General features: G+C 42.3%; 1 protein-coding gene across 4 annotated transcripts in view; it reads right to left on the reverse strand.

Moving 5' to 3' along the window:
• TANK (TRAF family member associated NFKB activator) overlaps nt 1-15,281 on the reverse strand; it is a 197,314-nt gene that overhangs the window by 89,392 nt on the left and 92,641 nt on the right. The window contains exon 1 of one of the 4 annotated variants that reach the window (XM_066575944.1): nt 5,002-5,115. The exons of 1 other annotated variant lie outside the window; for it this stretch is intronic. The gene's annotated coding sequence lies outside the window, so the exon portion shown is untranslated. Of the gene's footprint in view, nt 1-3,478; nt 3,498-5,001; nt 5,116-15,281 lie in introns of those variants that run through there. 2 more of the 4 variants (XM_066575947.1, XM_066575948.1) reach the window with 2 other exon arrangements.

Below are 15,281 nucleotides of genomic sequence, written 5' to 3' on the forward strand. Positions count from 1 at the left end.
ATTTTTTTGGGATGTCTCATCTCCGCTTTTCAAAAGTCATAACTTTATTTTTCATCGACGTGGCCGTATAAGGGCTTGTTTTTTGCATGGCAAACAATAGTTTTTATTGGCACTATTTGTGGGTACATATAATGTATTGTAAAACGTTTATACATTTTTTTTGGGAGGGCAGAAAAAAAACACAAATTCTGCCAGTTTTTTTTCATATAGCATAAATGATGTGCTGAAAAGTTTCCAGTGGGTTGCTATGGTTACGAAGTTACAAAAATATTTTTTTATCAGATTTTTTTTTTTTTACTTTTGCAAAATAAAAAAAACTTTTTTTGGCCGAAATGATTATTATTGTTTTACACCGTTGCATTCAAAGTCCCATAACTTTTATTTTTCCGTGGATGGAGCTCTGTGAGGGCTATTTTTTGCCTGGTGAGCTGTAGTTTTTACTAGTACCATTTTGGCATACATATGGCTTTTTCGATCACTTTAATTGCTTTTTTTGGGGAGGCAAAATGAACAAAAGAAGCATTTTACCTCAATTTTTTTACTTCCTGTTGCGTTAAGTACCACCCAGCCAGGACATTAACTTACGTGCTGTTGCGTTAAGGGGTTAAAATTGGAGTACCACTTGTGAATTGAGCGCCCACTGGGTGGATCTTTACTAAAGTTTGTTCAAAAATGACGTTGCACACTAACAACAGACTGGTAGACGTGAAAATCAGGAACACACAACGCTCTCCTGTTTTCATTGGCAGTAATTTTGTCTCATACTCTTAGTGACGACTACGACAGAATAAAACATTTTAGGTGAGTATATATATATATTTTACACCAGATAGGAATGATTTTCAGGTAAGGCCTTATATTTAAAGCCCTTCCGCAAAAATCAATGCAGGGGTTGTGGGCAGCCCATTGCAGCTGGGCACAGAGCTTCATTCACATGTTTTGCCACGTCCGTGGACACGTTGATTTGTGCGCACATACGCGTGCGCAAATACATGCTCGTGTGAACGAGGCCTTAGACAGTTTTGTCAAATGAAAACTTTTGAGTTTCTGTTTCCATTGATATCAAATTTATGTATCCGAGTGTCATAAAATGTGAGTTATGGAAGGGCAGATTGTTGGTAATACCCTGTATACATGGGAAAAAAGGAGATCGCTAATAGAAAAGAAATAATACTGCCAGCAATACTAATTGTATGCCACCGCCGCTTACTATTACTACAGCTATTACTTCCACTACTACTACCTTTACAATGGCTTACTGTACTGCTGATGATAAAAACATGAATATGAATGTAACCGCAGCAACACAGACCCTATATATATATATATATTTTTTTTTTTTTTACAATAAAATAAAATTATTTTGAGACACAAAAACTACTTTAAAAAAAATAAACACACTGAGGAAGATGTAATAACTGTCTGATATATAGACAGCATAAAGATAGATTTGACTATCACAGTATTGCACGCTGTTTAAAGACAACTTTGGCGCACATTATGGTCAGTTTCCTTTGTTACACCACCTATTGGGAGAAATATATTTTAGACCAATTTTTGGCATCTGAAAACTGGCGCATGACAGTACGGAACTGATGCCTTTTATGACTTGACAAATTTGTGGCCCCTTTATTAGACACTTGTGAAGTTTCTAGGAAGGTGAAACATTTCTTTTCAGCCCAAATCATTACCCCTTTGCAATCCAATTTTGGATTCAGGGTTTCCTAGGGGTTTTTCTCTTTCTGCCATTATACAATGGCGCAGTCTGCTAGCCAGAGCCAGTACTGCAGTATGTGACATGCCGCAGAGGCCCCAAACAACAGAGCGGCCAGTAATATACAGTAAGAATACCCTGTCGGATGTCTTCCGACATCGGAGCTGTACAGCCTTCAATCATAATGTCTTTAGACGTCAGACAGTGGATTGGAAAGGGTTAAGGGGAAAAAATACTTTCCTGACTCCAGTCTGGTAATCAGAGTAATCCTGAATCAACAACCTTTCTGAAGTTACTAAATATTATGATATTGTATTGCTCAAGAAAGGCATCCAGGCCCCTCCTGAACTCCTTTATCAAATTTGCAATCACCACGTCCCTAGGCAGAGAGTTCCATAGTCTTACTGCTCTTACAGTAAAGAATTCCCTTCTATGTTAATGTAGAAACCTTCTTTCCGCAGAGGCCCCAGACAACAGAGCGGCCAGTAATATACAGTAAGAATACCCTGCCGGACGTCTACCAACATCGGAGCTGTACAGCCTTCAATCAGAATATCTTCAGACGTCAGACAGTGGATTGGAAAGGGTTAAAGGGCTACTCCCCCAAAAACACAATATGGGTCACCAGTTAGTATAAAACAGTGCCCCCAACCGGATTCCCTGTTCCCTGACCTTTGAGCGCCATAACATAGTTTGTAGGGCTCAAAGGTCATGACAGGTCCCCTTTAATTATCTTCTATATTCACCTAAATAAGCTACGGCCCATAAGTATACACTTAGGGGGATGAGCTGTGATCTCCTCTATTATCATTGTTTGACATGAGCTGTGTGATCATTATCAGTAACTGTGACGGATGTGCCTGTGTCCTCCAGTCAGCGGCTTTTGTGATAGATCCATGTAACAGCATCACACAGACTGGGAAATTGACTAGAAACTGAACACATAATCCAAGTAGATCTGAGCTGATCAGAATTCAGATCACATGACCATCTGAGCAAAAAGAGGCTGGAAGCTTCAGATAGAAAAGCGCTAACTGACCAAGGTAACAAAAGATCACTGATATATACTGGACAGATATATACTGGCCCTTTAATACATTTCTCTAAAATGATTTGCATAAAAATGTTGGTGCAAATAACAACAGAATTCTGACGTAAGAACAATCGTAAATCTGCCCAAAGAATTATGATTTGATCTGATTATTCCTGTAGGGCCTCATATACAGGGTGGAATGTATGAATGGACATTTTTCAAAAGTACACAAGGTCAGACATCGACTACAACCTACGAGGCTATAGGCACTTTGTGTGCAGTAATGCTGCTATATGCGTTTTCTGTATGATACTGCTTTATAAAGATATTTAAAGCGCGCACACACACATACATACACACACACACATATATATATATATATATATATACACACACATACATAATACACACACATATATATATATATATACACACACACATACATAATACACACACACACATATATATATATATATATATACACACACATACATAATACACACACACACACATATATATATATATATATATACACACACATACATAATACACACACACACATATATATATATATATATATATATATATATACACACACATACATAATACACACACACACACATATATATATATATATATATATATATATATATATATATATACACACATATATATGTGTGTGTGTGTATTGATGTTGCATGTAAAAAATAAAAAAAATCACAGTGTCCTACTTTGCTCCATATTCAAGGACCAAAATCTTCTGTGAAAGTCTATGGTAACATAAAAAAAACAGTAAACACAATGTTACATGCGTGTCCATTGTGGCTTTTTATGCACATTGCCAAAAGACAGTAAAAAAAAGTGTGACATGAATTGGGCCCTCTTGCATATGTATATATATTTTTTTTTGTTGTGCATCTGAAAAACAGAAACGGACATAAAAATATGCGTATATGCATTAAAACCGCATGCGATGCGCAGATACACACGCAGTAAATACAGTGTGCTTTACATGGATCAAGGTTGCATAAGCCCTTCCGAATAAGGCTTTAGGGCATTTTCACACAGGCTGCAATATTCTGCAACAGCGTTGCTGAATGTGTCATCATGCGGAACATTCATCCCCAAAATGCGTACTGCAAATGCGCAGATTTTGATACAGAACTGAAGATGGCAGAACCCTGCCAGTAATCCTGCAGTTAGCAGTACGAATTCAGGGGTGGCATATGCCTCCCCTCTGTGGGGCTTCTACCTCATTTTTTGCCTTGCTCTGGATTAACATTGGGGGGTACTAGGCTGAACTGGATGGGCATGCATCTTTTTTCCGCCTTATATACTATGTTGCAGAATATTTCATTGTCAGACATGCAGTGTTAGTGAATGAAGCACACGATAATGAGGTTTGTCCAATCCTTCATCACACATTACTATTTATTTCCTACTGCAGTTTTGCAGTCACTTTAAAGGAGATGTCCCGCGCCGAAACGGGTTTTTTTTTTTTTAACCCACCCCCCCGTTCGGCGCGAGACAACCCCGATGCAGGGGTTAAAAAAACCACCCGCACAGCGCTTACCTGAATCCCGGCGGTCCGGTGACTTCAATACTTACCGCTGAAGATGGCCGCCGGGATCTTCTACCTTCGTGGACCGCAGCTCTTCTGTGCGGTCCACTGCCGATTCCAGCCTCCTGATTGGCTGGAATCGGCACGTGACGGGGCGGAGCTACACGGAGCCCCTCTCTGGCACGAGCGGCTCCATAGAAGAAAGCTGAAGACCCGGACTGCGCAAGCGCGGCTAATTTGGCCATCGGAGGCCAAAAATTAGTCGGCACCATGGAGACGAGGACGCCAGCAACGGAGCAGGTAAGTATAAAACTTCTTATAACTTCTGTATGGCTCATAATTAATGCACAATGTACATTACAAAGTGCATTATTATGGCCATACAGAAGTGTATAGACACACTTGCTGCCTCGGGACATCTCCTTTAAGGCACAACATGATTTGTATGTAGAAACTTTTGTAATTACTTCAATTGGCAAAACAGAATGCAAAAAAAATAACTTTCATCCAGACTTTTTGTGGCTGCAGATATCTATAAAAATACTTAGTTCGACTGATTCAATACCCCCACAATAAAACATTATTGCACCCACTCCCCTCTCCTCCCTACAATGCAAAGCTGCACAACTCAAGGTCCCATGAGAGTCAATTGTAGGCGAGAAGAAGAATTAAAGTGTTAATTTTGACATTTACCTTCTAGTCCTGTTTTCCATCTGAGAATATAAAGCCTGTGCTAGATGCAAGAATGGGCCAGGCAGGTCTTGAGTGAGCAGCTTCAGCGAGTGCCGTGTACTGGCCTGTACGGATGGTGATTGCTAGTAATGTCTGGGAACTTCCAGGGGGAATCCCCGAGTGGTAGCTTCCTTATTTGTTGCACATATCAACCAATTGCTTTCAGTATCTTAAACCCGATATGCTGTGTAACTTGGGCTATTCTTAGGCACAGGCACTTTTTTTCTTAGAATACCAAATGTTTAAATATTGATTTTTATTCTGTCTGCATCTCAGCCGGACGAGGCCGAATTATCGTTTATATAAAAAAAAGCCAAAGCTGAATGATGTCCCGTTACGACATTTCATATTTGCTTCCTCTTTCAATGAAATTGTTTCAATGTGTGATTTTGCCAGCTCTAGCAGCTACAGATGTAGTAGAGCTGAGTTTGTCATTTGGCTCCTTTCATATTACAAAGTGTTCTTTGTGTTTAAAGGGATTTTCAGTTAAGGTACCTTTACACAATACGACTGTCAGGCACATAAAAACAAGACCCACTCAAAGATGGCAGAATTGCATTTTCTTCCATTTCACTCCACTTAGAAATTTTTTACAGTTTTAACCCCTTCCCACTCCAGGGCGTACGTTTACGTCGGGCAGCGGGGTACTTCCTGCAACAGGGTGTAAACTTACATCCTGGGGATAGCGCGAGATTACTTATGATCCCGCGCTATCCCGCAGCGAGAGACGGCTGTCAGTCATAGCCGGCCTCCCCCCCCCCCAATGTTAACCCCTTCCCTGCCGCGATCTATGTAGATCACGGCACGGGAGGGGTTCACATAATCACAGAGAGCCCGGCTGGTTGCCATGGCAACAGGATGCCAGACACTTGCGTCCTGTATTGCCATAGCCTGTGATCGCTGTATAAGCAATAAGGCATGGCAGGGCATTAGTCCTGCCATGCCTTATCACAGCGATCATCAGTGCTGTACTGTAAGTGCCCCAAAGGGACACAAATTGTGTAAAAAAAAAAAAGACAAATGAATAAAAAAGAAAAATGTAAAAAAAAACCTTTTTTATGCTTTTATTCAAATTAGCATAAAAAAGATAAAAAAATTAAAACCCCACATATTTGGTATTGTCGCGTCTGTATCGACGCGTACAATAAGGGCCACATGCTTTTGACTGTGCATGGAAAAAAGTGTTAAAAAAATGCTAAAAAACTGAGGCAAAATGTACATTTTTAGCATTTTGCCTCTCTAAAAACGCAATAAAAGTGATCAAAAAAGCCGTATGTACCCCAAAATGGTACCAATTAAAATTACAGCTCGTCTCGCAAAAAATAAGCCCTCATAGAGCTCTGTACATAAAAAAATTAAAAAGTTACAGGACTTTGAATGCAGCGATTTAGAAAAAAAAAAAGTTTTCCCAAAAAAAAGGGGTTTTATTGCAGAAAAGTGGAAAAGCCTAAAATCAATGTAAGAATTTTGGTATTGTTGTAACCGTACCGACCCGCAGAAAAAATGGAATGTCTCATTTATGCTGCATGATTAACGCTGTAAAAAAAAAAATCTATGGCAGAATTGATGCATTTTCTCTTCCTGCTATTATAAAAAAAATAATAAAATTTTACAATATAGTCTATGTACCCAAAAGTGGCACCGATAAAAACTACAGTTCGCCACGCAAAAAAACAAGCCCTTACACGGCTGCATCGACGGAAAAATAAAAAAGTTACGACTTTTGAAAAATGGAGAAGAAAATCCGCCAAAAATCGTTGCGTCATTAAGCTCAAAATAGGCCATTAAGGGGTTAAAGGGTATTTCCAAGGTTAGAAACCATGACTACTTTCTTCCATATACAGCACCACCCTACTCTATAGGGTTGTGTTTGGTATTGCAGCTCAGCTCCATTGAAGTGAATGGGAGCTGAGCTGCAATACCAGTCATGGACAAGGGCGGTGCTATGTTTGAAAGAAAGCAGCCACGTTCTTCTAACCCTGGACTACCCCTTTTAAAAGTACCATTGAAAAATACAACTCGTCTCACAAAAAAAAAAAAACGAGCCCTCAGTCAGCTATGTCAACAGATAAATAAAAGTTATGACCTTTTGAAACTGGGGAGGAAAAACTGAAAATGAAAAAGGGGGGGGGGCAGTCTTTAAGGGGTTAAAGAGGGCTTATAGACTATCCTGAAAGGTTTTAGTAAATATTTGTATTCCCCATGAAATGACAATTTTGGAGCATTTATTCTTAGAACTCTGTTGTGCTGTTCCTCTGTTATTCCTCTTAGGCAAATATAAATTGACAATTGGGTAGCGCTTGGGGCACCCCTACAGTCTTAGGGCTTATTCAGATGACCGTATATCGGCCGGGTAATCACGTAGGGCAATATACGGCGTCCCTCTCTGCAGGGGGAGGAGGCTAGAAGATTCGGGAGCAGTGCACTGAGCTCCCACCCCCTCTCCGCCTCATCTCCGCCCCTCAACACTATTTGCAATGAAAGGAGGAGGGTGGGGGCGGAGCTAAGTTCCACACCTTAGCTCCACCCCCTCCCATTGCAAATAGTGGGGCGGAGAGGGGGCGGGAGCTCAGTGCACTGCTCCCGACTCTTCCAGCCTCCTCCCCCTGCAGAGAGAGATGCCGTATATCGGCCAGCGTGAATACCCGGCCGATATACGGTCGTCTGAATAAGCCCTGAGGCCTCTTTCACACGGGTGACAACAATATCCCTGCAAGAAATTCGCTGTGATATTGCATCGCTGCTCTGTGGGATATTGCTGCATTTTCTCACGGCGATATCACAATTTTGTATCGCTGCAAAGTTGCTTGACTTTGTGCGCTTTTTTGCCAAGATTTTCGGGAATGGGGAGGGCTTCAAATATAGCCCTATCCTGAAATAAGCCCTAGCTGCCTGAAAAAACCAAAACATCACTAAAGAGGCGCTGTCTGGCTTCGCCGCATACATCTCCTTAATCCCACCTCCAGGAAGCGCTGGCTGTGATTGGCTAAGATGTGACGCTCAAGAACCAATAAGAGCCAGCACTTAACGAACCAATCACACTCATTCATTTTATCGCATCGCAAAGCACAAACTTACGATTTTTGTGTGATGCATTTTTTTAATATTAGACTCCTCTATTGTTTTTCACGCAAGAAAATTGCTGCAAAATCACGCGGGAGAAAAATAGCAAGCAGCAGCGATGCTTTTGTGAGAATAAACAGAGCTGATGCTCAAAAATCACGGGTAAAATGACAGGATTTTGCTGTGAGTTTCTGGCGACGATATCACAATCGCCTGTGTGAAGCTGCCCAGAGGTAGAGAAAATAAAAATGCAAAGACCTGCCTAGCAAACCTGGGAGCACCAAGTCACCTCTAATATAATTCAGTGCTGCTGCAATATGCTGAATATTGTGCTTTATAGAGCCCTCCTAAATAGCCAGCAGCCATATAATATACCCAGCAGGTCACCGCTGCAGACTAATGACTCTACCTGAATAATATCGCCAGGTCTGCGTGTTTGAGCTAAAAGAACCATAGAAACTCCCCCCAACATGTTTCGCCAACATAGTGGCGTCCTCAGGGGTTGTGGGGTTATTAGAGGCCTCCTCAGGGGTAATTAGAGGCGCATCCACCTCCATGACAGCTGTTATATAACATGAGGGAGGGATTCTTCTAGTTGACTGACCATTGAGAGACACTGCATGCTGAACGGCCAATGAAGAGAAAGCTAACGATGCGGGACAGGTCCTTAATCCAATCGTATAAAGCGCCTCCCTCCTATACGGCCAATCTCGATGTGGGATGATGTAATCAGCCCCACGAATGGCAGTTCGGCCTTTGAGCATGCTCAGTGTGTTCCCTCTAGGGCTTGGATATTTTTTCACTTAATTTTGCTTTGCATGCTCAGGACATACCCTGTTTCCCCCCAAATAAGACCTGCCCTGAAAATAAGCCCTAGCTGCATAACAAAAAAAAAGGAATACATTACCTATTAGGCTCGGAAATGCTACGACTCAGCCAATCCATAAATCCTGCCTCCACAACGCGATGGCTGTGATATTGGTTCTTTGACTGCTCTTCAGCCAATCAATGCAGCACTTGATGAACAAATCACAGCCATTGCATTGCCTCATCAAGCGCTGCATTGATTGGTTGAGCAGTCCGTAAGAACCAATCAGAGCCATCGCTTCTTGGAGGTGGGATTTATGAAGCCTGTAGCCAGCAAATGATCATCTGTGGGCGGCCAAGGACTGCAAGAAGCGCGTTGGAGCTCCGAAGAGCAGCAGGAGGGACCTGGACCGAGTATAATAAGGCATCCCCCAAAAATAGCACCTAGTGCCTCTTTTGGGGTAAAAATTAATATAAGACAGGGTCTTATTTTTAGGAAAACAGGGTAGAAGCTCATACTCAGGGCGGCTTCACACGACCGTATTTGTAAAGGGAAAAAAGTAGGACCTACTCTTTCTTTCTGCATTCTGCACAGCAAAGGCCTCAAGAAGTCAATGGGAGGTGCGCAAATACGCAAGGGGATGCGTGAAACACTGTAAAACTGGGGGGAGGATGAGAGAACACAACTGGGCCTCATTAGGCTAAATAGCCTTTTAATTCATCGAAAGGGTGTGTGGCGCGTGAGCTAGCCCTGCATACACAAAAAGTACAGTACTACACACAGACACGTGCGCAAATGTACCTCATCTAACCTCATTTATGTGCAAACACGTTTCGCTGGGGCAAGCATTTTTGCGCATATGTTCGAGTAAAGCTTCCGAGGAAATCACAAATTTTTTGTGCGATGAGAGAGTGAGTGAAAACACAGAATTCTTCCCATTTGCGATGGTTTCAATCATGTGATGTGGAGTTAAAAAAAAAATTGGAGCATGTCCTATCTTTTTATGTTTCGCTTTTTTTTATCTCCCATGTTTCCCTATGGAGCCTCCTTTTCATCACATTGCAAAGCACGAACTGCGATTTTCGCGTGATGCGAAGCGTTTTTTAACATTAGAAACTCCTATTGTCTTACTCATGAGAAAATCGCAACTAAATCATGCAAAAAAAAAACGTGCGAGAAAACGCTAATGGCGGCAATGTGTCTGTGAGAGAAAGCAGCGCTGGAACTCAAAAATCATGCAGGGTTTTACCGCTGTGGAGTCGCTGGTGACTCGGTCTATTGCCGCATATGGCAGTGATATTGTTCAGTGCATGACAGCGTATCTAATGGTCTTTCTATTTTTTTGTTTAAATTTCCTATGCTGCCGCTTCACGACTGCACGTATATACACCTCCTAAACGCAATGTAATAGAGAACAATGGGCTCTTCTGCGCATAATACATGACAAAATAGAACATGCTGCATTCTTTTTGCACTTGTGTATTACGCCATGCATACACGCAAATGTGAACGAAACAGTATAAGGCAATGTATTCTATTGCCTGTGAATTAGTGTGTATCACACGTGCGTACAGTGAGCACATAATATGCGGTAAGCTTACGCTCGTCTAAATGCGGCCTAGAGCACACATGTCAAACGCTAGGTCAAATTCAACCAGCCACCTCATTTTGTGTGGCCCACTGGCCAAGCAGCGAAATAACAGGTATTCCACTTACCGAACCTGCAGCTCTGGTCTGGCAGCAGCCGCTGCAGAGTATAATACTGACGACCTCTTTTCCCTGGTGTCTTTGTGTGCCATCCTGTACACAGTGCAGATGCTGAGAAGAGAGGTCAGTGGTTGCAGACTCAGGGCGCCCACCCACTGGCGATTTTTTTCCCTGCGAAATTCGCAGCATTTTTTTCTCTGCAGGGGTCTATGGGACTTGTAATGTTAAAATCGCGATCGCGCAAAATTGCAATTTACCGCAAAATCGCGATTTTAACATTACAAATCCCATAGACCCCTGCAGAGAAAAAAAACCTGCGAATTTCGCAGGGAAAAAAATCGCCAGTGGGTGGGCGCCCTCAGGGTGGGTTCACACGAGCATGTTTTTGTGCGTACTTAGGTGCCTACATACGTGCTCACCTAGGTACGAGCAAAAACACGCGTGAACACAGCTGCGTGCTGATTGTCAACGGAGCTACGGCTGCTGCCGGTGGCTCCATTGAAAACAATGCTCTGCCAGCTCCCTGCATTCTTTTTCAGGGAAGGGCTTTACCTAAAAGCTCTTCCCTGAAAAAGAAATATTTTAGTGTAAAAAAAAAAAAGTAGGCATTCTCTTCATTGGAGCCGCGGCTGCTACCGGCGGCTCCATTGAAAACAATGCTCTGCCGGCACTCCTGCATTCTTCTTCAGAGAAGGGCTGAAAAAAATATACTTACCTGTCTGCCGGTGCCGTGACCCCTGCGGGGATGAAGAACACATCTGCCGCATACGGCAGATGTTTCCTTCATCCCCGCTAGTTAAAAGAATTCTCTGCTGCTGCATCTGCCACATCTGTGGCAGATGCAGCAGAGGAATTCTTTAATTCTCTACGGCAGCTGTCACACATGTCAGCTGCGGTAGAGGATTCTACTGCCGGCAATTGTTTTCAGGGAAGGGCTTTAAATATAAGCCCTTCCCTGAAAATCAAGTAAACGTGGTCTAAAAAAAAACAGAATCCTCTACCGCAGCTGACATGTCTGACAGCTGCGGTAAAGAATTGATGAATTCCTCTGCTGCATCTGTCACAGATGTGGCAGATGCAGCAGCAGAAAATTCTTTTGACTAGCGGTGATAAAAGAAACATCTGCATGCGGCAAATGTGTTCCTCATCCCTGCGGGGGTCATGGCAGCGGCGAACAGATAAGTATATATAATATATATATTTTTTTCTTTTTTACACTAAAATCTTTCTTTTTCAGGGAAGGGCTTTACATATAAGCCCTTCCCTGGAAAAAAAATGCAGGGGTGCCAGCAGAGCATTGTTTTTAATGGTGCAGCAGCCGCAGCTTCATTGAAAACAATGCATGCATTCCGAATGGTGCACGCATGCCCTATCTTTGCAGGCACACGCCTGTAAAGCCCGGACATGTGCATGCACCATAGGGAATGCAATGCTGCAAATACAAGCGTGTTTTTGTGCGTGCGTACGCACGCACAAAAACACGCTAGTGTGAAGCTACCCTCAGCAATGCAATGGCTGCCGTTGGACTGGGGCTGCAGGCTGGGTGAGTGGAATGCCTGTAGGGTTGTTGCCCACACAGAGGATAATGGGGGGGGGGGATCACTATTATTACTGGGACTACTATGGGGGTGACTCATTATTACTGGGGCAATTATAGGGGACAGTGTTACTACGGAAGCTATTATGAGAGATACTATTACTGTTGAGGCCACTATGTGATCACAATTGCTGCTGGGGCCACTATGGGGGGTCACTATTACTATACAGTCTTAATTACAATAGGTCCTTTGAATGGAACCATTAGGCTGATGTGGCCCGCGGTGAAAATGAGTTTGACACCCGTGATCTAAGGAGTACTGTGTGTTACTGAATGGGTATTTAAGATGAAATTCTTAGATTAAGTTAAAGGGAGGGATGAATGTTATAGTAATATATAGTGGCAACTTGGGGATTACTTGCTTATACGATTGTCATCTTTACATTCAGGATTAGAGATGAGCGAACCTACTCGTTTAGGGCGTTTTTGCACTTGAGCACCGCTTTTTCTGAGTAACTGACTACTCGGACGAAAAGATTCGGGGGGTGCCGGGGGGCGGCGTGGTGGAGCGGGGGGTAGCAGTGGGGAACAGGGGAGAGCTCTCTCTCCAAACCCCCCTACTCCCCTCTACCACCCCCCGATCACCCCCGGCGCCCCCCAAATCTTTTCGTCTGAGTAGTCAGTTACTCGGAAAAAGCGGTGCTCGAGTGCAAAAACGCCCTAAATGAGTAGGTTCGCTCATCTCTATTCAGGATGGTTGGCACCACGTGTAGAAAGGCTCAGGAGACTCGAATCACTTGTAGTTCAGGCTTCCACAAGCTTTATTCTACAAATCACAGCAAACAGCTCTGGTCATGCATGATCTCAGGGTTCATAACCCACAGGGTCTCTGTCACCATTTTCCACCTGGGGTGTCTCGAGGGCGTCCTCCTCTGTCTCGCGAAATGCATGTATGCAAAAACAGAATGCAACCTACTCTATCTTGGCGTGTATTACACGCACATACATGCCAAGATAGTGTATGGGCAGGGGCGTAACTATAGGGGGTGCAGGGGATGCGGTTGCACCCGGGCCCAGGAGCCTTATGGGGCCCCTAAGGCCTCTTCTCCATATGGGGAGCCCAGTACTATGAAAAAAGCATTATAGTTGGGGGCCCTGTTACAGATTTTGTATCGGGGCCTAGGAGCTTCAAGTTACGCCTCTGTATGGGGATTTATCGGCATACAGCAGTACGCAACGTACTGTGTACTCCTGCGTGCTCCTTGCATGGGAGATACACCCGAGAAAGATGCTCGTGTGAGAGAGCCCTCATTTGCAAGAGGGGTGGGGGTGTATATGAATAATTTGGATTGCAACTGTATCTATCCTTCTATAAATGTATGTATTTGCAGACAAACACACCCCTATACATGGTGCCATTGGATTCTCTCTATACCTGTAGTATATGACATTTCCTTATGTTGATGTGAGGATATTACTACAAATTGCACGTTTTCATAGTATCTTATTGGACTGCATTATAAAGCCACAACAATGAGTAGAAATGTGAAAGTTAAGTAGTATAAGTACACAAATCATTATCGCTACGAATCCCAAACTGGCAAGTTGATCCTACCACCTCTACAGAGGAGAAAATTCTCATTTCCATTGATTTGCCAATATATAGCTCAATTTGATTCACTGCAACTCTAGAACCTGTGCAAATCAGTTCTACCATCTGCAATAATGAGATATTGACAGTTGCCAGCTGGTGCCTGCTATATCTAATGTGTATGTAAAAGTGTTACGTATGAACACTCCAAGTTTAAAACTCACAGAAAAATATTTTTTTCTTTCATTAGTTTACTTATTCAGAAGTTTTTAGACAATTCTGACGAAATGGGTCTGGCATATAATTGGAGACAATGGATATGATGGTTGGTGATATAGGAAAAAAAAACTCCCGATCAGTTTGGTTAATGCAACTGTGATTTGACTAAAGAATAAACGTAAAACATGAAAGAGGGGGGAAAAAAAATCATTTTTGGCATGATTTCAGCATTTACATTTAGCAGCTGCTCTAACATCTTCTTATGCCTGAATGCTTTTTCAAAGGCAAAACACACCTGTTCCAATAACATTTTACCCATTTATTGCGGCTGTGACAGATTTTCCTCTCTAAACCTCTGAGCTCCCTGCATCATTTCAATTTGTGGCATTGACTAGTCACCAAGGATTAGTGGGCGGAAATAAAAGATATTTATGAGAGATATACTGTTGCAGAATTGGAGCTCTGGTAGGAAAATGAATTAGGAAAGTCATGTAACTATTATGATAATTACATCACAAGGGATATAAGACCGCTTCCCTGGAGAGAAACTTAATGATTTTAAGTAAAATGCACAATATGGGCTATGAAAATTAAGCAGAACCAGCGTATTGGGGAAGGTGGGCTTGTACATTTGCATATATGCACATCCTTAGTAAAGTCCATCAAGTTCGATCATTATTTCATGTTGTGTTGAGCCATAAGGCAAAAAAACAGAACTGTTGCTCAGTCTTAAAGAGCATCTGTCACTAAAACATTCTCTTTGTGTATTTTCGGATGAATCGAGCTAGATTGATATAATTTTTTTTAATTGTAACGACACTGGCTGGACACAAGATGACAAAATTTGACTTCACCAATAGCAGTCGCCTGTCCTGGGTACTAGCAGTGTTTTCCACTGCTAAGAAACCCCTTGGACTTATAGTAGGGTCAAATTATGTAACAACTGGGCAGTCAAATGAGCAATAATATGAAGCACATATTAATAGTAATAGGTAGCAAAAATGCAAGAATAGGAAATCACCAATAGATGACAGGAACAGAATGGTGATTGTAATCAGATGATGTCACAAATTGATGTTGGTGATGATAGTCAGATAATTAATCAGATGGATGAGGGTGAACAGGTGATAACAAACTGACAATAACTCACCCTAACACTAACTTTTCCTCAATTTTCTTACCCTGATGCTGACCCTAACACCAGACACCACTGCCCCTAAAAATATCCCTAATGGAAACCCTGTCTGAAACACTAACCCTGACAAACAATGAAAGGGCATGAAAACCCCTAGACAAGAAACAAGCAAACAAACGCT

This window comes from Eleutherodactylus coqui, chromosome 8 (assembly GCF_035609145.1).
Source record: "Eleutherodactylus coqui strain aEleCoq1 chromosome 8, aEleCoq1.hap1, whole genome shotgun sequence".
Classification (NCBI taxonomy): Eukaryota; Metazoa; Chordata; class Amphibia; order Anura; family Eleutherodactylidae; genus Eleutherodactylus; species Eleutherodactylus coqui.